This window comes from Psammomys obesus, unplaced genomic scaffold (genome assembly GCF_907164565.1).
Source record: "Psammomys obesus unplaced genomic scaffold, mPsaObe1.curated_primary_1811, whole genome shotgun sequence".
NCBI lineage: Eukaryota > Metazoa > Chordata > Mammalia > Rodentia > Muridae > Psammomys > Psammomys obesus.
Genome location: NW_026592666.1, coordinates 4,035,181 through 4,060,306, shown reverse-complemented (window position 1 = coordinate 4,060,306; position 25,126 = coordinate 4,035,181).

Here is a 25,126-nt window from a genome sequence, read left to right as displayed (position 1 = left end):
TTTCTTTCTTTCTTTCTTTCTTTCTTTCTTTCTTTCTTTCTTTCTTTCTTTCTTTTTTTTTTTGAATTTTATTTTTTTCTTATCAGTTACATTTTATTAACTCTGTATCCCAGCCGTGTCCCGATCCCTCATTCCCTCCCAGTCCCTCCCTCCCTCCCTCATCTCCACCGTGCCCCTTGCCAAGTCCACTGATAGGGGGGACCTCCTCCCCATTCATCTGATCCTGTGTCTGTTTTCTTTACTAGCTATATAAGTATCTCTAGTAACAACTTAAAAATATCAGTGGACTTAGAGAGGGGCAGAGAGGAGATGAGGGATGAAGGGTGGGATTGGGAGGAAATGAGGGAGGGGGCTACAGCTGGGATACAAAGTAAATAAACTGTAATTAATATAAAAAATAAAAAATAAAAAAGAAGTTTTTATATAAGATAAATCCTTAAACAAATATGTACAAAACTTATTGACTCTAATTATATTTTAGAATAAATTTATCCTAGGGATACAAACAAAAAAAATTTAAAGAGCTGACCTCATGCCAGCCAGCTGAAGGTAAACATTCTTTGAATACATTATAATTATCTTATTTTTGTAAGAATTATTTATCATGAATGTATATTGAATATTGAGTAAATATTTTCCACATTGATCAGTTTTATCCTGTGACTTTAAAACATCTTATTAATGTTTTGGTTTATCGTGATTAATTTTGAATATTGAATTAAATATTCTTTTTACATACTCGTCAATTTTATTTATCCTTTCAAAACTCAACCTAGTTTTATAGACTTTACATTTTCCAATTTCATTGATCTCTGTTATAGTCAAAGATAATGTATAAGCTTAAAAATCTTCTGGATTTCTTGGTTTTAGTTAGCATAATGAACACTTAAAAATTGTAACTTGAGCATTTTGAAAAAAATAACTTAGCCTTCAGTGGGTACAAACATCAAGATTTTGAAATTAGCCATTCTACTACCTGGATCTTGTATTGATTTTGATTAATAAAAGACACAGGTTTCCCAGTATATAATAGTCACAAGAAAATATATTTAGTAGTGATGAATACTATATTTCGTTGCTTATCTTATAAAAATATTAAAGAATGATTGAGATACAAGCAAAAAGTAAAAACATTTTCTATTTGAAGGTGGTCTTTAACATAATTTGAGAGCTCCTATTTACAGATATGGTACATTTGTTTTTGTTTGCTTAGTGAATGACTGTAATATATAAATGGTACCCTACTTGAAATATTGCCATTTCTTAAACAATTATATATGAATGGAAGGAATTTTGGTTGAATTGGTAAACACATTGCAATGTGCTGCAACACAAACACATCAACAAAAGGACTTGAGACTCTCAAAAATATCAAACTATAAAGTAGAAACATTTATCCTTAATGGTTATAGAGCCTGAGGTTGTTATGTCTGATAGGAGGTCTAGTCCAGACTCCAAATAGATCTTTTCTAGGTATTTTGATATCTCTGTGAGTTGAGTTAGCAGAGCTGTAGGAAGTAGAGAAGTTCTGAGCCAAAGGAATCATATGTCAAACCCTAGGAGCAGTTATACAGAAAGTATATTTCAAACATTGGAGGCATTAAATTCTGTCATTTAACAATAGGTTTCTACCACCTATTAAAGTTCTGGAAAAACATTTGTATTTCAGTATTTGAATGAAAACCCATTATCCTTGCCAAAATCTGTAGACTCTATTAATGAAATATATAATAAAAAAATTTGGGGATGTTCCTATGGACACATGCAATAGGCAGTATTTCAAAGATACAACAGAAGTTTGATACTCTCTTTATCCTGTTTGTATCCACTGAGAAGTATCAGAAGTATCAGAGTCACACTTGATGTAGTGGTTATCTAGCAATTAATAACAAAATTGTGCAAATATTAGGGAAGCTACTCTTCAAAAATGTCACTCACTGCTCTTCTCTGGACTGAGTGTAGAGTTTATCCTCGAAGCTGTCAGTGTCAGAATTAGAAATACAGCAAGATTTTATAGCATTAACATTGTTATTTTCAGCAGTGATTTCTGAAACACCTATAATATATTAGGTTCTAGGGTTTAAGGATATTATCCCAAGCACAATCCCTGTACCCACAGACCACATGCTCCCTAAACGATATAATTGAATTAGCAGGAAAATTGGAATGTGACGGTTCTGGCATAGGAATACTACAAGTTATACTCTTATTTGTTAGCTTTTGTGCAACTGAATATATGCCATTGAAGTACTGACTGCTGTCTTCTAATGTGAGAGGCTTGTAAACTGTAACCTGAAGGAGCTACTGAGCATGCCTGGACGTGAGCATTGTTATGCTCTTAGCGTGATTCTAAATCATGATACTATGGATACTGAACAATGTAGAGAAAAGTAAGTAGTAAAAATAGTACAGAAAAGCAGGTATGGTCGCTGTAGTTAATAACATTTTCCATATTTGTGTTATAAAGTGACTCAGACTCTTTCAAGTCAGAGTACAATTTGTTTTTGGTTTGCAACATTTTAAATCTCTGGAAGATTTCTGAATGTAATTAATTTCTCCCAGGAGAAAACATTTTTCTACAGGATAAACATTGTGCACGTTAGTATTTCCAAAAAAATAATTAAGGAATGTGTACAGAAATATATTATTGACAGATAGATATAATCTTGTAGCACACGTGATTTAATTAATAAAATAAGAAATGTGTTCTTAAACTATTATGTTTACTGAATCATTTAGATGGAATAAATTTGACAAAAATAGGTGATTAAGTAGAACAGAGCAAGGAAGCAGAATTTGAAATAGAATGGAATAATTAAATCTCTAAAAATTTAATTAGTAGTGAGTCATTAGCTTTAGTGTCTTATTAAAAATGAAAACTATCATGTCAACAAAAATCTAATCTCCCGTTTTAAAAATAAATTGTGGTAACACATTAGAAAACCTCATTTATAATATAAACCTTATAATATTTCTCTCTGGCTTAAATTAATTACAGCTGCAAAGCAAAAACTGAACACATTAACACATCACTTTGAGCTTTTAGCAGGAAAACCGCTTATGTTGATTTTGACTGAGGTAGATGAAAGGGTATTGGAATACCATGCATGCAGTATAGATGCTGAGAGCCGTCAAGATGTCAAGTTAACTGCAGCCAACTTCAATATTACTTTACAAATAAATATAAAAACACTTAATCAGACAGTGCATTATGCATTCATGGAGTAATACAATATAACCTATCCATAAAAATTAGAAACACTCTTTTTCCATAATTAAAGAGTAATCAGAGTGGTTCTCAAAAACACAAAACAAAACACAAAACAGGCAAATGAATTGAAGAGAAATTGGTTAAGTTCTTAAGTTTAATTTCTTCCACCTACATTTTCATGCAAATCTGTAATTGTTGGGAGAATTCTAGAGTATCAAAGGCAAACATATGCCTAAACTTTCACATCCAGCAATGTGGAAAATTACCAGGGGTAGTATGAGGAGGTTAGGGTGGGGCAGTTAAGAAGATTCTTTGTGGAAGCTGAAAAAATATTTCATGAACTACTCAAAATTGATTTCCCTTTCCCACGTTTTATCACTGGATGCAACAGCAGGGGCTTTGGCTTCCTCTTCACACCATGTCAGCATTAGGACCTCCTCCCTTGTTTCTGATAAGATTAGGCTCAGCAGCACTACCTACATACCTTTTCCTCACTATTACATACCTCTCTCCTGCCACACATTCTTGAAAAAGCGTATTTCTTTCCATCACGACCAAACAATTGTTCTCTTAGTTAACCTCACACAAATTTTCTCTCCAGCAACAGGCAAGTATAAATTATTTTGTAATTCAACACTTTAAATCAGCACTTTGCATAATATATGAAATGAAGAAAGCTAAACACTTTAAAACTACACAAGCTTATTTAAACAAATGTTTAAAATCATCAGGGATAGCAGTTATAATATATGAAGTAAGTATGTCTGTATGGGTCTCAACCCTTCAGTTACACCAGTTGCTACAAATATGCAAAAAAAAAAAAATGTAGTTTTATTTTTAAAGTTTAAGATGATTTTAAAAGTTGCTTGTTTTTGTTCCTGTTTGTTTGTTCGTTTGTTTTACCTTACGCTGGGGATTTTATTAGACCATGGTTCCTGTGGGGAACATTGTCAGTCCAAGTGGCTTAAAGTTCTGCACACACACGCACACACATGTGCACATTCACTTACATGTATTGTTTTTAGAATTTTGTATTTTTTACTACAGTTTATTCACTTTGTATCCCAGCTGTAGCCTCTCCCCACCCCATTCCTTCCCAATCATGCCCTCTCTCCCTCTTCTCCTCCCAACAGGCCCTTAGACTGGCCTAGGCCCTCTGCATATATGTAATAGTTGTGTAGCTTTGTCTTCTTGTGGGGATACTAACAATGGAAGGAGGAGATGTCTCTGACACTGTTTCCTGCCTTTGGGGCCCTTTTCACCTGCCTTGTCTAGCCTCTGTAGGAGAAGATACACCTAGTCTTTTCTTTTTAATTTAAATTTATTTTTTATAATTTATTCACTTTCCATCCAGATTATAGCCCACTCTCTTGTAGTCTTCTTTGGGTCCCACACTCCTGCCCTCTCCACCCCCCTTGCCCTCCTCTAGTCTTCAGAAAGGAGGAGCCTGTCCTCTACCATCTGATCCCATCCTATCAAGTCTCCTTAGGACTGCCTGCATTTTCTTTCTCTGTGTCCTGGCAAGGATACCCTCACACCACCACCACGGATAATTGATCAAAGCGCAGGCATCAGATTCCATGTCAGAGATGCTCCCCTTACTAGGCAAACCACATGGAGACTGGGCTGCCTATTGGCTATATCTGGTCTAGGTCCTCTTCAGGCATGATCCTTGGTTGGTGCATCAGTCTCTGCAGGCCTCCATGGACCCTGATTTTTTGGCTCTGTTGGTGTTTTTATGGAGCCCCTGTCTGCTCTGGTTCCTCTATTTCCCCACTCTTTCCTCTGACTCCCAATACTCTGCCAAAAGTACTGGCTGTGAGTCTTAACATGTACTTGATCGATCTCTTCCTGGGTGGAGTTGCTGTGCCCGATTGGAGAGACCCTAAAAGACCACTAGTAGTTGAGTCCATTGCAAATCACACAAGGATCTTTATTCAAGCTTAAGCTCGGGCAGCCAATCTCCCCTGATGCAGCAGGTAGAAAGTGAGGCCCTGAGTCTCAGGGAGACAAAGGTTTTTTTTTTTTGTTTTTTTTTTTTTAATTTTATTTTTTTCTTATCAGTTACATTTTATTAACTCTGTATCCCAGCCGTGTCCCGATCCCTCATTCCCTCCCAGTCCCTCCCTCCCTCCCTCATCTCCACCGTGCCCCTTTCCAAGTCCACTGATAGGGGGGACCTCCTCCCCATTCATCTGATCCTGTTTTATCAGGTATCTTCAGGACTGGCTGCAAAGCTCTCCTCTGTGGCCTAACAGGATTGCTCCTCCCTTGGAGGGTGGGGAGGCCAAAGAGCCAGTCATTGAGTTCCTGTTAGAAATAGTCCACACATTGAACGTATGACAGGAGTCTACCAAGCGCATTTGAAAGACTCTAACTAGCAGTGTTTTCAAAGCAAAGACTCATGACCAAACTTTTGGCAGAGTACAGGGAATCATAAGAAAGAAGGGGAGTTAGTCTGATGAGGAAAGGATAGGAGCTCCACAAGGACCAAATATATCTGGGCACAGGGTCTTTTCTGAGACTGACATTCAACCAAGGACCATGTATGGATATAACCTAGAACCTCTGCTCAGATGTAGCCTGTGGTAGCTCAGTAACCAATTGGAGACAAAGTTTTTAAAAGCAGTATTTACCTGTCAAAACATGGCCCAGAAGCTGTTAGCTTTATACGTTTGGTCATGAGAAAAGCAGGGAATTCCAAGCCTTGCAGTTACAGGGAAGGGTGGGTGGGTGGGGTTTAGTGATTGAGATCTCTTTTAGGCAAATTGTTCCAAGTCACCTGGTCAAACTGACAGATATCTAAAATATCTGTACGATAGCCTGCTGGGTGGAGTGGAGGACGCATTAACACATTCTGTGGCATTTATGACACCAGCAGGGTGGACGGCTATGTGGCCCTTCTCAGAACCCAAAGTCACTCCAAGGTCAGCCAACCTAAGATAGTGTCTGAGAAACAAAATGGAGCCACCCCTGCCAGCCTCAGTTTCTTCACAGTCTTTCAGAGGAGATTTATGATACGCTCCCATCTTGTTCTCTCTCTTCAACCGCTGGTGTCTATTCTGTTCGCCTTGCTGAATGGGAATTAAGCATACTCTAGTCTTAATGGCAACTTGATATGCCATGGTTGGGGAGGCCAAATGGATTGGGGGGAAGTTAGGGAGAAAGTCTGGGAGGAGAGGAAGGAGGAGAAACTGCAGTTGGGATGTAAAGCAAATAAATAATTTAAAATGTATATAAAAATTTATATGAACGCTAGTCTTTCCATTTTTTTAGTCCTTGATTATTAAAAGAAACCTATGTGAAATGGAAGTAAACATCTTTAAATGTTTGAAAAAATAATCAGTTGCTTCGAGTTGACATTTGGACTAATAGGTATCAAAGAACATTAATTAGAACATACTTCATTACTTCTTATATTAAGATTGATAAATTATGTTGAATTCATATCATTTAACCTAGATATTTTTGTCAATAGCATATCAATTCTGTGCTTCCTATGAAATGATTAGTTAATGTGTTCATATCATAAGAGATTTTATTCAATTCAAAGCTATAACAAGGGAGAGCTTATCATTAGAGCACAGTGTGGTGAGAAAGGAAGATAAGACATTTGGCAAAAGAATATGTGCTGTTGGATGTCTGCTCTTTCTTCTAAAGACCATAGAATCACAAAGGAACAGGAGTGGCTTTCCCAGTGGGAGAATAATGACATTTACAATGAACAAGCTCAAAGAAAGAAGTATTTACCTGTCAAAACATGGCCCAGAGGCTGTTAGCTTTATACATTTGGTCATGAGGAAAAAACTATCCTATATCCAAAAAAAAAAAAAAAAAAAAAAAAGATTAAGTGGACATGTTTTCTCAGAAATATTCAAAAGCCATTCCACTAAAAAATGACATTCATAATTTCCCCAAACCAAGTCATTGAAACACATGTTCCCCACACCTCTGCACCAATCAGTTTCAGTTACATCCAGTGTTAACACTAAATCTTGACTTGAAAAGAAGTATGATGGTGTTTGGACTCATGCTGCCAGAAGAATGGAGGGAATCTGTGTCAATGCGGTGCTGTGATGTTAGTGTCTTAGGCTCTCTCAGCAAGTCCTGCTACATTTATATGCACAAGGAATGTTGACCAAAATGCAATCACTGGACCTTCTGGATCCAGGTTTCCAGGTTTCTACTGAGGACGTTTGAGTGGTAGGAGGGAAGTAGTGTCTGGGAGTATGAAGCTGCTGAAGTAAGGGGCCAGAGGTGGGGACCTAGACAAGAAGACAGGCCTTGAGTCTGTATCTTGAGAGCACAGATGTTGTACCTGAGTGTAAAGGGTCAGGATTAGGAGGTGACCACAGAAGAACTGCAATTATCTAAGTGCTGGAGTGTGGGTTAAGTAAGACCTGTCTACAGTTGAATCAGAAACAAGAAAAAAAAAAGTAAAAATAAACTGTTCTTTTGGGACTAGAGTACAAATATTAATGTAAAAGGAAGTGTTTGATTGGGTGAAAAGATGAGAAATTCAGCTTTCACATGTTAATACCTAGGAGAGTTATTGGTAGACTGTGGGTTTTCTGTGAATAATTTTAAAGTAAACACATTACTTACGTATGTCAATACTTCACTTCATTCACACATTTGTCATTCTATGTGAAGTATGCTAACACATTCAGGTAATTGAACAAACACTAAATAAAATGACAAGTTGGCTTAGAAATGAATAATACTTAAAATTAAGTAAATTGGCAAATAGCTGAGATTTTTACTCATAAAGTTGACTTATAAAATTTCTTACTGTGGACATTCCTAATTTCATAAACCAGAAAGTCCCCACAAGTCTGTGGGTTTTCTCATTTTCCAGATGGCTCTGCAGACATTGGAAAAAAAGGAAACCAACATCGAAGGACATGTGCCAAAGTCAACCTTAGAATCTTGCAAAAAGTTATGAATGGATTCAGTAATGTAAACAAACAACAACAAAACCTATAAGGAACTGAGAATAATATTAGAAAACAATGTCTGCAAGATATATCTTCTCTTCATCTTCTCTTTGAAAATTATATGTATGTATTTGGGTAGTTAATTAAAATAATTGCTTAGAAGTAGGTGTTTATTTAATGTACTGAAAGGCAAACAGGTCATTTTAGTTCATTTTACTCCTGATATCTAAAAATATTACTCATAATTACTATGGTAAAATTCATTACAAATAATGGATTGCCAAATTGTTGCTTTTTTGATAGTTTGTTCTAGGTATTTTTTTTTTTTTAGCGATTTTTATACTTTATTATTTTTCGAACACACACACACACACACACACACAAATCTTTGGCACAGTACTTTTGGCTGGTATGTTTTAGTCTTCCTTATTTGAATACTGAACAGGTAAAATATCAAAGACTGCAGCACAGTCACCCTGCAGATGGAGCTGAATTTCTGCAAATTTAAAATGTTCAATTTCTACTCACCTGGTTGAAGAGGACAATGAGTAAGTATTTTTAAGTGCTCAAAACTTCTAATTGACTGCCAGAATTTTGAAACTTCAGAGACAGATTATAGGACAAAGTTTTATAATTTATTTTTTCTCTTAGAAGAAAATTCCTTGTAAAAAAAAAATAAATAATTATCATCAAGTGATTTTTGATTGAAAATAATGAAAGCATCCATTCTTGTTATTTAGAACTAGAGTGGTTGTGAGAACAATTTAGAGTTGGAAAAATTACAATAGTTTGTAAAAGTTAAACATCACATCAAATTTTTCTCTAACTCCAAGCAAAGCATTTTTTTTTATTTCTATCCTACTTTGATGTACAAGGAGCATGTGTGTGTACACTAGCACAAACTTTAGAATTTACTAGTAATGTTTATAATCTGCCATTTTACATAATAATTGTGAGACGTCCACATTCATGTGCTATTTATATTGGAGTCTCAGCCTTGGGTATTGTGGTAAGAAAACTCAATCACGTCACTGTTTTAAAATCTCAACAAGTCTGTAGTTGAGTTCTCCCTCTTAATCATTCTCCTCAAACCTTTTGTCCTCTGCAACATGGAGTGGTATCTTCTGGAGAAATTAAGCTCAACTTATAAAGTATAAGATTCATAAGGTAAAAACTTAAAAAGCAAGTTATTTCATAGATAAAATTTTCAAAAAGTAGAAAATAGGATAAAATTAAATGTAAAACTGGTTCGATTCTTTAGGTGAACAAAAATTTGTCACTCATAGTTCATTCTTCTTTTCTTCTTTTGTAATTTATTTGTTATTCACTTTACATAGATCCTGGTTGATGCCCCATCCCTCCTCCTGTCCCAGTTCCACCCCTCCTCTCTCCCCCTCCCCCCTCGCTTATTCCTCAGAAAAGATGAGCTCCCTTTCCATTCACCTCACCTTATCAAGCTGCATCAGGACTGAGAATGTCCTCTTCCCCTGTGCCTTGGTAAGGCAGTTCTGCCAGCACAAAATGATCAAAAAGCTGGCAAGTGAATCCTTGTGTGATGAAGTCCCCACTTCCTTTACTAGGGAACCTGCATGAAGCCCAAGCTGTTCATCTGTTACATCATTCCTCTATTTACCTGATAAAATTTGCGTTGTGAATTCTGTTTATTCTCTTTAGTTTTGATCTATAGCCTCAGCATAGGTATGATTTGGGTTTCTTCCTTTTTGACTTCTCATGTGTTTTTTCTCATATTCATGGTGTTGTAAATGTATACATTAATAGAACACGTGTACATAGTGCCCACAGAGGTCAGAAGAGAGCACCAGATCCCTTAGAACTGCAGTCACAGATGTGTGTAAGCCCTCCTTTCAGGTTCTGGGAACCAAATCCAGATAGATATTTTGCAAGAATAGCAAGTGCTTGGTCTAAACCAGATGGGTTACAAGTGCTGAGACAGAAGTAGACTCCTGACCCTATCCTTAACCTGCATGGGAGGGTTATCTAATTATTCAAATAATAATCAATTGCAAAGAAAACATGTTTTCTCCAATAGAGTCTCACTATGAATCCCAGCCACACCTAAGGGTAGGTCCATGCCCAGGAGGAGATGACCAATGGTATTTCATCTCAAATACCATCTCAATGGTAATTTTGGAATTTTTTCTTTTTTCTCCTAATAGTTCGACAGGGCATTTTTTTTTCCCTTACAGACTCTTTCCTTACATATTATTGTTTCTGATTTTTTAAAAGGATGCTTGTTTGTTCTATAGGAATAAAATATTTTTAAACAATTCAACTAAATCCAAATCTACAAATAAATGACTTTTGTTATTAACTTTACAAAGAAGTCAGCAAAGATTTTCTTAATAAAAATTTTTTCTTAAGCACTTAAAATACTTTATTTTCTAAAAACCACGACTTAAGTAAAAGCATTACAGAAAACAAAATTATAGAAATAATTATATATACTCTAAAATGTTATTCTAAGACTGATATATTTATAAAATGTATATATTTATTATGTTATCATATATATATTTATGACAGCTTTAAGGATAAGTGATGTGACAGGAATATCAAAACGATATATCATGACATTCGCTTCACTGATATTAACGCTATCATAACTAAATACATCATCAGTATTTCTCTCTTTCTTTTTCTCTCTGTCTCTCTTTTCTCTCTTACCTCCTCTGTATTCATTTGTGTGCAAATGCTGTGCATCTGTGCATGCTCACGCCTGTTTTTTTTTTTTTTTTTTTTTTTTTTTTTTTTTTTTTTTTTTTTGTGTGTGTGTGTGTGTGTGTGTGTGTGTGTGTTTGAATATGGGCTCAGTGTCCAGAGTCAGCAAGCATGTAGTGGTTAGGTGTGCAAAGGAATACTTTCAGGAGTTCATTTTTGTTTTTACTGTTTTCAGTCAAGGTCTCTTTTGTTGGTTTTGCCCCTTCATCCACCCAGGCTGGCATATAAGCCTGCAGAAACATCTGTCTCCTGTCTAGCCAGATGTTCACCTACACATCAGGATTTGCACTTCGGTTCTAAGGAACCAAACTCAGGTTTTCAGGCTAGACCTGATTTTGTTTTTATTGGGTTTCTGCACATGAAAATGAGTGTGTCTCTGTGTCTCTGTGTGTTGTGTGTGATTTTTTTCTTTTGTTTCTTTCCCCCATTTGTTCGTTTTGCCCTGCTTTTTTTTTAATTTGATCTTATTTCATTATTATTATTTTATGTGTCTGTAATCTAATGAGAAAGATAAAGAAAAGGTGTGAAAAATAAATAAATTGAAAGGTGTGGATTTGGGTTGGTGAGGTGAGAAGGACTTAGGAAGAGCTGGGAAGGGGCGCACTGTACTTAGAATATATTGTGTGAAAAATAAAATCATCTACTGAAAAAGCCAGAGATCCAGATCGTCTTTCATCTATCAATGTATCTATTATCACTATGTTTGCATATATATGTACATTCTCCATCTATACACTACATCACCTATCTACATCTATTATCTATCTATATAAATACATATGCACCTTTTAAATTATCTAATCTGTGAATCAATATTTAATCTATATTTATGATTATGAATATATGACCATATTTAGAAATATATGAATCAATCTCTACCTATGTATCTACGACCTATCTATTGATCTATCATCTATAACCTGTTTATTTATATTTATATAGAAAGATTATATATTTATATAAAAATATAGATATGTTATAAATATAGAATTTACAAAAATTTCAAAAATAATATGAATCTTAATAAAAATTAATGATGAGCATTGCATAAGAGTATGTTCTTTTGGTAATTTTTGTCTCTACTCAAATGAGTATGTAAGCTTAGCTATTGTGTAGACATACTTCTATTTTTTAATACCATCCATTGTGTAAATGTACCACAATTTCCGTATCCATTCTTCAGTTTGGGGACATCTATATTGTTTCCAGATTCTGGTTATTATGAATAAAAGGATAAGCATAGTTGAGCAAATGTCCTTTGTGTATGGCTGAGCATTTTTTGGATATATGTCCAGGTGTGGTGTAGCCGGATCTTGAGATAGCACTAGTGCTAATTTTCTGGGAGTGATTTCCAAAGTGGATGCACAATTTTACATTCCCACCAACAATGGAGGAGGGTTCCTCTTTCTCCACATCCTCCCCAGTATGTGCTGTCACTTGAGTGTTTGATCTTAGCCATTCTGATGGGTGAAAGCTCAGGGTTGTTTTGATTTGCATTTCCTTGCTGACTGAGGATGCCCCAAAACTGAAGAGTGGATATGGAAATTGTGGTACATTTACACAATGGAATACTAATCAGCAATTAAAAACCAGGAAATCATAAAATTTACAGGCAAATTGATGGGACTAGAAAACATCATCCTGAGTGAGATAACCCAGAAGGAGAAAGACTCACATGGTATATACTCACTTATAAATGAATATTAGTCCTAAAGAAGCTAAACAAAGAGGCCCCTAGGAAAGAAGTTTAATCGACATACTTCTATTTTTGCTTTTTCTTTTTTTTCCTTTTTTTTTTTTTACACTTTATTCATTATATACAATGATTGAAGCCCCATCCCTCAATTCTTCCCAGTCTCACCCTTCCTCCCTCTTCCCCCCATCTCCTTCACCTAGCCCAGTGAAAGGAAGACTTCCCCTTTGCCATCTGTCCATACCTTATCAAGTCTCATCAGGATTGTCTGGATCTTCTTCCTCTGTGGTCAGGTAAGGTCACATCACAAGGGACAAGTGATAAAAGAGTTCATGTGTAGCAGGCACTGCCTGTGTCATAGATTACTGACTTTTAATCCACTTTACATTATATTTCATAGAAAGAGAGGCTAAATTACAAAATATTATTTAGTTACATGTATGATTAAATTCAAGATAATTTGGAATTTAACTTTCTGTCTGGATTTTTCTTTTGCTAGTGTTATACATATACTTATAAGAATGGAAGATAACCATATTTTAATATCATTAAAGTACACAGATAATATAGTCTAAAAATTAATTTTCTCTTTAAAAATAGCTTAGAGTTAATAGAACTGATGAATATATTTTTTTCCAAATTAAAACAATTATTTTTGGTGGAACACTAATAAAAGGGATAAATCCATCAAGAAGAGAAAACAGTAGATATAGCTCTCATATTTTTCCACTTCCTATGTTGTTCTTTCCATATTCACTACACTTTACAAAAGAATAGAATGTTATTTGTTGAATCATAACCTATATTGGGCAAGTGTAGACTGACTTTACATTGTGATCTATTTTCAATACTATTGAAGCCATAGGTGAAATTTTTTTCTTGTGTGAGAAAAAAGCCTATTGTTACTCAACCTGGTTCTAACAGAGTATCTAAGGTAACTTACCACTTCCTAAAACTGGCAACAAATTAGGACGCAGTTTCTATGTGTGATAACGTCTGCTGCTCCTCAGTGAGAACAACTGACTTGATCAACCATATAGGATATTTCTCATGCTTACGAAGGCAGTTGGGACTCTGTGCTGTCATGGAACATAAGTAATCACCAGCTTTGAATTGAATGGATTTTGGGCTTGAACTTCAGCAGTTCTATAAACGTCATAATGATTATTCTGGTCACTTTATCATGTCAGTCAATTTCAAAGAGTTTACACAACACACTTAAGCTTGGTGATATGAAACATGCAAAAGAAATTGATGGTTTATTTTGTGTACTTGTAAACTAATGATGAAAGAAAATAATAAAAAAATAGAACTGATGAGAAGAGAAAAAATTGGTTTATAGTTATATACCTAATATATATATATATATATATATATATATAAATTATATACATATATCCATACATAAATACCAACATGTGTACACATAACAGAAATATGTACATATATATTTGTATATTTATTTATTTATGTATATATAATTCAATATGAATGACCATTTATTGCTGCACATCTTATATTGTCTATAAGCTTCTATATAACCTATAAATAGAATCATGTAATTGCTCTGGTATGAATGTGCCTCCTAAGTCCAAATCCACACCCTAATACAATTATAAGGAGATCTAAGGTTTTGCAAGAAGGGTTAGGGGCCTGAGGACTCTGTATTCATGGGTAGATTAATAACATCATAGAAAGACTTAACAAGGAAGATTCTTGCATGTGTTTTTCCACTGCCGATCTATAATTTCCAGGAAATGTTACAGCCTACGTGTGGGCTGATGAGGGTTCCCCACAGTCTTAGTCTGCAGAACCTTCTTAGCTTAGTCTCCCCAAAGAATGAGATCACATATTTCTACTTTTTATAAACTAGTCTGTGGTTGTAGAAGCACTAGACAAATGCAGGCTAGTATAGCTGTCTGACCACCTTATTATTGTTTTATCTTGAAATTTGTAGGGTACATGGCTCCATGTCAGTATGTTTTTAAAACTCTTATTTTACAGACCACAATTTTCTGTGATTAAAAACTATTAAAACAATTTATTTCCTTATTAACTTGAAAGTTGGAACAATTTATTCCCTCATTAACTTGAAAATTGAAACAATTTATTCCTTCATTAACTTGAGTTGCCCTTGAATACCCCTTTGTCCTCACTTTCACTAACAATGGAAAATGCTTTACTCTTTGGTGACCTCAATATTGAAAATAATTCATATATACACTTATGTGAATAAACATTTATGTTTCTTAATTTTAAATTGGAATGAGGTTCATATTTTATGAAGAAAAAACTAGTTGCAATACTTATATATGTAAATGCCTGTGAAATACTGGGATCCTTAATCTAAGCATTACTGGTAATCTATAATAGTTAACTTTTAATATTTACTCTTTGATTTGTATTAATAGTTTGCACTTTTGAACCACTCTACTTTTTTAATTTCATTCTTTTTAATTCATAAGGATATTTAATATATATTAAGGTCTTAACAATTCATTTTTCTCTTTGCAGAATTACTGTCACTCTTGACTTTGACCTTTCTATATGGTTTAGAAAGAAGATCTTTCTAAATATACAAATCTTCTCCTCTATAATAACCCTCTCTCATTTTAGTCTTTTTTTATCATTTTCAGCAAAGTTTCCTAGTTTGCATATGGTTTTAGTTTTTACACGTAGGACTTTAATCAAACTGGAATTTATTGTTTGTAAAGGCCCTGAAACAATAATCCATCTTCCCTGGCATTTCCTCTCAAGTGTGTAGTTGACTTTCATCACCCCATTCTTTAAAACAATCCGTGTTTGCCTCATTTTTAAATGCCACTTTGGCAATTTATTAGTTTTGATATATGCAGCTGTGTTTTCTTGAAATCTTAATTCAGTTATTTTGAGCTATTTGTCATTTGTGTCTTAAAGCCACATTGAGTTAGTTATCATGATTTAATCTGTTATCATTGTTTCTTTAACAAGCACAAGTTTAATACATATTTGAAACCAAACTCTTCCCAGGACACTATTGGGGATGAATTTCAAACACATCTTATGCATTTGAATACAGAGAAGAAAAAAAGAAAGAAAGAAAAGCTTTGAATTATGAATTTTATACCACATGAAACGTTTTAGTATCATATTGCTTTTAAATTATTTAAAATTTTCTATTAAATTTTGTTTGTTTATGTGAATCAACATTTCCCCTGTATGTATGTATGCACACCATTTACGTGGTTAGTGTCTGTGGAAGACATGAGAGAGTTTCAGATCATCTGGACTGGGATTTGGGCAGTTGTAATCCTTATAGAAGTACTGAAAACTGAACCTAGGTCTTCTGCAAGAGCCATAAGTACTCTTAGTCTTTGAGCCTCTATCCAGTCTCTCTTTTATAACAATCAGCAACCATTACTCTTCTGCAGAATCCTATACAGCGATTAAAAGATCAGTTTAACAATAAGAGGATAATTTCATTTAATACATAGGTATGCATTCCCCCCCATAACTAATAGTTAATAATCTGAGAGAAATGTTATCTCATTTTGTAATCAACAGGAGCAGCCACTAGAGGAAGTAAGAGGTTTGCATAGCTCACCAACAGCACAGGAACCAGCTCATGGGAAACAACTCTTAAGATTCATTTCTGCTTATCAGAATGCCCAGAAGCCCTTAGAGACAGACAGCCCATTTATAATTTGGTATCTAAGTCAGCATATATGATCAGGCTTTAAAATAAGCATAATTAACTGAAGGCAAGTATTAGGAAGTTCCATTCCATGGACCATGTAAAGGGAATATGAGCTGTCATCTCTACTATCTCATGTTCTTCCAATGATTTAATTCACAAAATAATTAAACATTCACTTTCCATTAAAAAATATAATTTTAATCCTAGGAAGAATGGATATTAAGAAAACTTTCTCTACAAAACTGACAGAAATAACCTTTGAGTAACTGAAATATTAAATATTTTTTAGTTGTAAAAATTACTACGTAGAAATTATTCTAGTCTCAGAAACATTCAAATGCCCCTTGGTATGCAATCTCAGGACCTTGTCAACCTAGACAAACTAGGAGACACAATACAGTTTAATTTAATGAAACTAATAGATATGTGGCTAGTCATTTAATATTATATAGTGCCCTTTAACAACTTACATGTATTCAAATGATTTTTAGAAACCACAGGGTTCATTTAGTGATGTCTACATGTACCTGGATGTGGAACAGTAGGGCATGGGCTTCCTACCAGTGCATAAATAATCAAAAACAATTATCATTCCTCTCCAACAGAAGTAACTATTAATTGTCAGTAACTTAATAGTAAAGGTTGGGGCCTGGAAGTCATGTACCCATCTATAAGAGAATCTTGGCTGGTTTGGTATTGTTCAAGATCTGTACTGATAACTACGGTTACTGGGAATTTAGGAAAGTGATTCATGTTGAAGAGAGGAAACAAAACAGGAGCCTACCAAAGCTGTCCTCTGAAAGATTCCACTCAGCAGGGAATTGAAGCAGATGATGAGACTAACAGCCAAACTTTGGGTAGAGTCTAATGGAAGAGTGGGAAGATAGAAGAACCTAGAGGGAACAGTAGTTCCACTTGAAATGACCAACAAAACAAAACAAAAAATCTTGGCCCAGGGATCCTGCACACACAGATGTATCAACCAAAGACCATGCACAGAGAGGACTTAGACCCCTGCTCAGATATAGCCCATAGGCAGCTCAATCTCCATGTGGGCATCCTAGTAAGGGGAGTAGGGGCTGTCTCTGATATGAACTCAGTTGTCTGCTTTTTGATCACTTTCTCCTGGCAGGGCGACTTTGCCAGCCCACAGAGCAAGAGAATCTAGGAGGTTTTCTTGAGACTTGATTGGCTAGGGCCAGAGAGTAGGGGACATGGCTTCCCCCTTTCCACTGAGCTAGGGGAGGGAGATGGGGAATAAGAGAGAGGAAGGGTGGGACATGGAGGAGATGACAGAGGGGCTACAATTGGGATATAAAATGAATAAATTGCAAAACTTTAAAAAATAAAATAAAAGAAAGAAAACAGCTTTGTAGAACATTTATACTTCTTCTTCCATTATGGTCCCTGACTCTAAGTGGTGATGGCAAATGGATTGTTGACATAAATGCCCCATTTAGGACTAAAAATTCAGTCCCTTATTTTCAGTACTTTGATCATTTATATATCTCTCCATCACCTGATATACCCAGTCAAAAACAAGCTTTTCTAACCAATGTTGAGAATAGTTTTTGTTCATAGCTATAGTTTAAGTATTTAAAAGCATATTGACAGCTATGCCATTTAACAATGCAAAAATAAACAGTTCTGTACTCGTGCTGATGACCTCCCTAGCCATGGAATTGACCATGATTACATTATCAGATACAAAATTACTTGGAGCAGAGCTGAAATCCAATTAAAACTGATTGGTTACACCACAACGGCTGGGTCACTATTGCAAACGTGGGTAGATCTTATCTGGCAAGTTGAGATTGCAGTGCTTAGTTTTGGGTAAGATCATTGTTTTTTTTTTTTTTTTTTTAATTTTTCTCTCCAGCAGTCTGAAAAGCATCTTCAAATACTGTGTTGACTAGCAAAGAAGGAACTCTTCTGGTTTGAGAATATTTTCTACAACTAAAATGTGTGATGACTTCAGCAATAGGGTCCTACAGATAGGTTGTAGAGAACAACCAAGGGTAATGGCATGATTTCACTGTGATTGCTGTTTAATTATCTGTATCTTCTAGGGGTGATGTTGTTCAGCCATGCAGGATAAAAAGATAATCATTTGTAACGGTTACATAATGAGATGCCACTTTAAATCAAAATGTTTGAGTCAGCCTGCTCTATTAACAAAGTGAGGATTCTGTATAAAAATTTACCTGCACATTAAGGAGGTAGATCAGTGGGTTAGGGCATCGACTGTTAAGTTTGTTGACATTAGTTCAATTTCAATAACCCAAGTGGTGGAAAAAGAAAATAATTCCAATTTGCTGATCAGATCATTAAAATGCTATGGCACAAACACACACACACACTCACATGCGTGCACACACACACACACAAAACACACACCAAATGTTTAAAAATATTACTTACATGAAAGTTTTCTTGAGAATACATTAAATTCTCCCAAAATGTCTTCTTCTGGATATTATTATTTATTCAACATTTTAACCCTTTATTGCTTTCTCTTTTTCTATCAATGATAAGGATTATTAAATTTTCACTTTGATTAGGGTTAGTTGACAATAACTGTGGAGAAATATTAAAAGTCATAATTTACTCAATGAACTACTAAAGGTTTTAAGAAAAATTTACTCTATTAAAAAAAAAAAACCTTTATCCATGAATTGAGATTTGTACTTAGAGGGAGAAAACCTTGGTTTTGGAGGCACTGAGCGTGTATTCGATCTTTAACTGCTACGTCTCCAAGCTTTCTTGCTTGTTAAACTGGGGAGAAATAGTATGTGGAGTGCAGGATTGTTAGAAGTAGTCAATTAATTAACATCTACAGAGAAGTTCCTGCCTTGGGCACTGCATCAGATCATCAGTAACAACTGTCTCCAACTGCCTCAATGTTCCTCAACATTGAGGCCAACAGATCCTACAGCATCATGTCTCCTACTTTACAGACCATGTTGCATTGTCTCAGGGCTGCTCTATATCTGCTCTATATCTCCGTGTCATCTTCATCATCTTCAGCATAGGCACAAGATCCTATGTGAGCAGGTTGGCTACTGTATAAGAAAGAGCACTTCAGAAGTACTGGGAAGAGAGTAAGTACTTTCTACTTTATTAAAAAAAAAAAAAAAAAAAAAGCTGAGGGATGCTTCACCTTACTAGCCAGATAGAAATTTTCCCCAGTATTCAGAGTACCTGATCCCCAAAGGGAAGCCAAAGCAGGGATCAGTTATTTACTCTTTTGACCATCTTTCCCCACTCAGTCCCTTTCTGCTTCCTGCTTTCTGGGATGGAAGGATGGATCTCTATAATAAAGTGTCAGAAAACAGAAGCTGCTAGAAGATCTGTTTTCTGTAGCATTGTGTTGAACAATTGCATGAATTAGACTCTGCTGCTCAAATGACACTTTGTATAAAAACCCTTTCCAGTCTGTACGAGCTTTCATAGGAGTCCGTTTTAAACACTCTCTCCCCTGTGACATCTCTAGCACATGATTTATTATATAATAAAGATTATTACCTCTCTGAATGGAATACCAGAAATGTACTCTTAGACCACTTTTCACCATATATTTTCAGTAACAAAAATAAACTTGACAGACTATGATATTTATTACTGCTTAATGGTCTACAAGGAATGCTCCATTTAAAATTGTATCCACCCTTCACCTTATTATATCAAATGTCCTTTGTCACTTCTGTTTTCCACTGTGTTTATCATTTTCTATGTTATATACAATTATGTTTTGCCCTTGTCTTTTAACTTATTATGGCTCCCATGCCCTAGCAAGCCAGCTTGACGATGCCAAAGTTGCTTTAAGTGTGTTGAGTTTCAGCTTGATTACTCACATTTGTGTGGATAATGATACCCTGAACTGTGTTCCTCATAATCAATCTTGTGTTCAGTAAAGGATGCTCATTGTAAGATCAGGAAAACTATCCATTGTTTTTTTTTTCTTTTCTATTTTATTTTTATTTTATTTATTTTTATTTATTACAGTTTATTCACTTTGTATCCCATCTATAGCTCCCTCCCTCATGCCTTCCCAATCCTGCCCTTCCTCCTTCTGCTCCTCCCATACTCCTACCCAAGTCCACTGATAAGAGAGGTTCTCCTCCCCTTCCATCTGACTCTAGTCTATCGGGTCTCATCAGGAGTGGCTGCATTGTCTTCCTCTGTGTCCTGGTAAGCTGCTCCCCCCTTAGAGCTTAGGGAGAGGTGATCAGAAAGCCTGCCACTGAGTTCATGTCTGAGAAAGCCCCTGTTCCTCTTACATGGGAACCCACTTGGAGACTGAGCTGCCTTTGGTTTTATATGCTCTCAGTCACAAAAAAATGTGAGCTGAGTTTGTGTGGATTGACTTGCTACAAGAAGATTCATAGCATAATACTAATGTGACTTTAAAATATTAACATTTAACCCTGAAAGTGCTAGCAAAGCAAGTCAAAAATTTATGGGACTATCAATATCTTCTAAAATATTTCTCAAACACCCTGTGTACTTTAAATTAAATTCATTTATTTCAATTTTTTGAGATTATAGTATAAATTCATCATCTCCTATCTTTATTTTCTTCTCTCCAACTTTCCCATATACCCCTCCTTTCTCTTGTTTCAAATTCACAGCCTTGTTTTTTCATTATTTTCTTTTACACTCTCATATGTCACTGTAGGTTTTTTTGTTTTGTTTTGTTTTGTTTTGTTTTGCCTTCCCACAACTAACGTGTGTATGGATTTTTTCAACTATATCAGCATAATGCTATCTAAAAATATACAAAATAATAAATGATATTGAATTGAGATACTATTAAGAATTCATCACTTTGGAAGACAGTTCAGAAACTGTGACTTTCTTCCCCCACTCCTATCCCATGTATGGAATTTGTATTTTTTTCTAATACTGAGTACTGGATGAAGAGACCCACAGATTGTAGCAAATTATATCTCTAAGCTATAACTATAGGCTATGCAGAGTCATGTTTTGTGAGAGCCAAAATATTAATTCAAATACCCAAGACATTATATTTTTCCTTTAAATGTTTTGATTATAGAAAACATGATATAAACATTTAAAATGTCATAAGAATATGGCAAAATCATTTCATTATAGCTTCCTATCCTATACTCCTTTGCCCTCTACTACCTGCCATTCATTTATGCTTTTTCCATTCTTTGACAGAAGTTTCAAATTACTTGTTTCTCTATCTGCACCAAGATCCATCTGTCCTCATGCTAATAGTTTACTCTAAGACTCTCTGTCTGCACTAGTGGGTAGAGATCCTTTGCTTCCAATAGACAAGACAAAAACTTGATTACTATCAAGGCTGGATACCAAACTGTCTTACTAAAATCATGGAAGGTAATCAATTATTTGCTAAGGGCAATTTCCATTCTAGTCCTTTTCTGATTTATTCTTAGCCCATGAATACCAGCCAACTCATGCATCTTAGACGCTGCTAAGGCTACATATTCTGTATTTTATAAGGTCATTTTTCTGTAGAAATTTACTGTTTATATATGGAAACTTCCAGGACTGACATCACTTGATCTGCACCAGAAAAGGCATACATATCAGTGTTCAGTTTGTATCAATACAATTTTCTTTCACATTCAGTTTAAATCTTAGAATTTCATGACTGCATAAACTATCACCCAGGCACTGAACCTTTACTTCAATTGTTTATTGTTTGTTTGTTTGTTTGTTTTCTGTGAGTTGGGTGTTCTGATATTAATCTTTGACAAATAACTGATATACACACAGATTGCAGAAGATTAGAATCATGACAGTGATACCATCCTTACTCTTATCAGAAGGGCGTCTGATCATCAAAGATGGATGGCAGCCACTCAAAGGGGACATCTGGACAGAGACATGATTCGTTTTACAAGCTAAATGCCAGATGCTAGCTCTTTTTCAGAGAGAAATATTTAAATGGTCAGTAGTATTCTTCTACTATATTGAAAAAAAAATATTTAAAAGCATATCATGAAAATATTTCATAAAATTCTATTAACTTTAGTATGAAATACAGCTAGATATTTTGCCTCAGGCATACAAACCTTGTATGAAAAACACAAAGTGCCAATAAAGTCTTCTCAAGTTCATGCACATTCCTATTTATATGCATATTTGAGAGTTCACAGAGAAAGAAGGTAATTTTCCCAAACATAGAGGTCACCAATAGGGCACAATTTCCTCTTACTTCAAAGGTTTTGTAGAGTAATGAAAAATCTGAGCCAACTAACTATAGAAGGAGGTTGATTTTTACCTTCTTGGTTTTCAGGTATACAGTTAGTAGAAACTTCAGCATCAGGAAATGATATTCTTTAAAGTGTAAAATCAATACTGGGTCATCATTTATAGTTGCAATTTTCTATTTTTCTGATACAGGTATGAGATACTTTCATGTATTTTTCCATCCTAGCGGTCTCTTTAATAATACCAGAAGGAGCTAGCTGAGAATCAAGATTTACAATCGCCTCTGGGAAACCACAATAATAAGTGACTACCAAGATGTGAAGGATTCTTCTTATGTCCACGTTTCTGTTGCACAAACACTTGAGGTCTTTAGAAATCATAGGAGCCTACCACAGAGTGCTATTGAAAGACTCTACCCAGCAAGGTATCAAAGCAAATGCTGAGACTCATAGCCAAACTTTGGGCAGAGTGCAAGGAACCTTATGAAAGAAGGGGGAGATGAAAGACCTGGAGGGGACTAGAGCTCCACAAGGAGAGCAACAGAACCAAAAAATTTGGGCCCAGGGGTCTTTTCTGAGACTAATACTCCAACCAACGACCATTCGTGGAGATAACCTAGAACCCCTGCACAGATATAACCCAAAGCAGCTCTGTATCCAAGTGTGTTCCCTAGTAAGGGGAACAGGGACTGTCTCTGACATGAACTCAGTGGCTGGCTCTTTGATCACTTCCCCCTGACATTGGAACAGCCTTACCAGGCCAGGCCACAGAGGAAAATAATGCAGGCAGTCCTGATGAGACCTGATAGGCTAGGGTCAGAGGGAAGAGGAAGAGGACCTCCCCTATCAGTGGACTTGGGAAGGAGATGAGGGAGGGTAAGATTGGGAGGTGCTGATGGAGGGGCTACAGCTGAGATACAAAGTGAATAAACTGTATTTAATAAAGATAAAATAAATTAAATAAATAAAAAACAAAAATGTAAAATAAAATAAAATGAAAAATAAATAAATAAATTCCATTTTCTACTATCTAAGTGAACATACATTTTCTTACATGTAAACAAATTCATAAATTAAAGGCCAGATATTCTAACATAAGAACTTCAGTGTCATTGAGAGTCAAATATATAAATTGTTTTAATACCAGATGTAACATTGATCCTCGGTGAATATTTATTATGCATTGTCAGTTAATATCCTTAATAGAAATATATTCTTTAAACTACAGTTACATATTGTTTCAAATGAAGTCAGTTTCCTAATTCAGCCCTTATTTAGGTACCATTTCAGCTATAGTATGGGTCATTAAGAAATCCTTATTGGTCCATCTGGTCTTAGTTTCTAACGTATGGTTCACTATTCTCAAATGTTCCAACTTCAGTGCAAGCTTTTTCAAGAATATTTTAATTGTCAATTATTTGCTCAATCAAATGAATATTTTCCACATTATTAAGGCTCTCATAATATCTAAGACATGCTAATCACATTTGATGATGACTAAAACACCTCCCATTCCTATGGAACTTAAAATCCATGCTGCATGTGAAGTAGATGATGATCAAGACTATTAAGAGTTGAGTGACTTGGAAGTAGTTTAAAATGAATGGATATTTGGAAGTTAAGTGAAGGAATGTGCACAGAGCCAAGAGTAAATATTAGTAAGAGAATTAAAATCGCTTGCTGCTTTTAACACCTGATCTTATAGTAGAATACTGAAAATGGTACAGAGCAATTAAAAGTAAAATTATTAAGAATGGTGTGCAAAATGGTCTGTGTATAGCCAATCACTAAAGTTGCTCTATTTAAGGCACATAAACAGAAGAAGAGAATTTGTGCTATTACAAACACTGAGCTTATAAATCAAATTATAGACTGTGTACAGAGATTTATTTAAAAACAAACCTACAGATAATCATATTATAATCAATCAAATACGCATATGCTAAGCTTTGGGTTATTATAAAGAAGCAGTAATTATTTTGACTGACACATCTGTATAAGGTTTAAATATTGGGTCTAGGACCTAAAGAGGACTTACAAACATATAATAACTACTATTTTTTAATAATAATGTGATGTTTAGTACTATGGTAAATATTTTGTATTTATGTTGTTAACCTTCATATCAATTGTTCAAAGTAAACTGCTAATAATCATGTTCATTGGAGGTTTAATCAACTTGTCTTTATTATCATGTGCTTGTAATGATATAGAAATAAAGATCACTGAGGCCTAAAGGTCATACTCTTTATGAAGATATTTTGTATTTTTTTAATATAAACTGAGTTCCTAATACTAATGATAATTTTTCTGTAATTTGAAATAATAAAAATATCCTTTGGCATAATGTACATTTTTAAAAAAGTTGTCTACATTAGAAGATCATTTACAACAGGTTACTCAGAGCTATCTAATCCATCTTACTCATAAGTGAGAATTTCTTAGTGATAAAAATCTTTAGCCAGCCCCGGCAGGTTTCCACCTGGTCATGAATGATGTTCCTTATTCATGAACCTCTGGTACAATATGAGGGTGTGGATTCCTGGCGGAACCTGGAATTCTACTACAGTCCTAAGTCTAGCCTTATTATTTACTCTGGTCTGTTATTTATTTATCTATTTTGTATTTATTTATTGATTACAATTTATTCACTTAGTGTCCCTGCTG